Source organism: Colobus angolensis, unplaced genomic scaffold (assembly GCF_000951035.1).
Source record: "Colobus angolensis palliatus isolate OR3802 unplaced genomic scaffold, Cang.pa_1.0 Scaffold472, whole genome shotgun sequence".
Lineage (NCBI taxonomy): Eukaryota > Metazoa > Chordata > Mammalia > Primates > Cercopithecidae > Colobus > Colobus angolensis.
The window spans coordinates 971667-973266 of NW_012118177.1; the positions used below are offsets into that span (position 1 = coordinate 971667).

Genomic DNA, 1600 nt, shown 5'->3' on the forward strand with positions numbered 1-1600 from the left:
TTTGTAAAGTAGTTTTTACAGGTATTAAACTTCATCTTGCACACCGAAGTCATCATACATAAAGGGTAAAGTCAGAGCTTTTATATTTGAATTTATTCTTCATCTAACTTTTTAAAGCACTACTATAGTTGAATATTAAACAAAACAAGAGCAAGTAGTGAGCATATTATGATTATAGTCCTTCACTCATTTACTACTGCACATAAAATGCCACCAGTGAGTGCTATTCACTGGTTCATTAAGAGGTCTGACACTGAACACCACCTCTGGGATGATGTTCATCATCCTCATATTCTTCTCCATTGTAATGGTGCCATCTTTCCTGATTTGGATCAAAGTCCACCAGTTCTACTCGATCCATCTCATCAGTCTCTTCCACTTCCTTCCTCTCAGGTGGGAGTTTTTCCAGCAAAGACAGTTTATCAGGAGAGAGAAAGTCATTCTCAGGAAAGTTTACCTTGAATTCAACGATTAGGCGTCCCTTTTCATATGGTCTATGATAAATTGGCATGCCTTCATTTATTACACACTTGGTATCTCCATGCTTGACAATCTAACCTGGATGAGAGGTGATGACTATGGTTCAGCTGTCAAGAGTAGATATTGGCTACTGGAAGCCACACAATGCTTCAACCAGCTGTATGCTGTACTCTTTCATACACATGAAAGGGTCTTCTCTTCATCTAGTAAAAACAGCATGATCCTTCTGATCTAACACAATGATAATATCTTCTCGCTCCAGTCCTGGTTCTTGGTTTCCTTCACCATGGAATGTCATCTTCTGGCCATATTTCATCCCTTTGTCAATATGAACTTCTAGAATCTTCTTCTCTCGTACTCTCTTTCTTCCCTTGCAGCTTTTACATCTATCTTTAGGACTGATCTGCTCCCCATGGCCCTGGCACTCCACGCACACAGACTGAATTTGCTGAACCTTTCCAGGTCCTATCTGATGAATTCTTATTTGCATTGCAGTACCTCAGCAATTGGGACAGTACTCTACTGCTCCTTTCTTACCTCCTCTATCTTCTCATTTATCACAAATCACATTCTTTTGCAGAGCTAGTTTTCTTTATACACCATTATATAAGTTTTCTAGTGTTACTGAGAGCTGATGTACAACATTTTTACCTCTCCTTTCTCTCTGCATCCTTCCTCCTCCTCTAAAAACACATATCAAAGATGTCCATGGGGGAGCCAAAACCGCCACCTGCTCCATCCTCTTTAATTGTCTGTTCTCCCCCTTTGTCATATAATTCCCTTTTCTTTGCATCAGAGAGAACTTCATATGCTTGAGAAATCTGTTTAAACTTCTCTCCTTCATTTGGATTCTTATCAGGATGGTACTTCAAGGCCAGTTTCCTATAAGCCTTTTTCAATTCTTCCTTAGTAGCATTGGGTTTGATCCCCAAAACATCACAGTAAGTGGTTTCTTCCACCATCTTCTGCCGGCGAGTGGGCTGAGGCTGGTGTGTGAGGGAGTGGTAAGGAGCTCGGAGCTGTGTGCAGCTCGGCAGCTACCATAACTCTGCCTCTCACCAAGCATTCTGGAAAGTTCCCAGATATATGTGTGTGTGTGTGTGTGTGTGTGTGTGTGTGT

General features: G+C 41.1%; 1 pseudogene; it reads right to left on the reverse strand.

Moving 5' to 3' along the window:
• Positions 1-238: 238 nt before the first annotated feature.
• Positions 239-1442, reverse strand: LOC105523752 (annotated as a pseudogene).
• Positions 1443-1600: the final 158 nt, after the last annotated feature.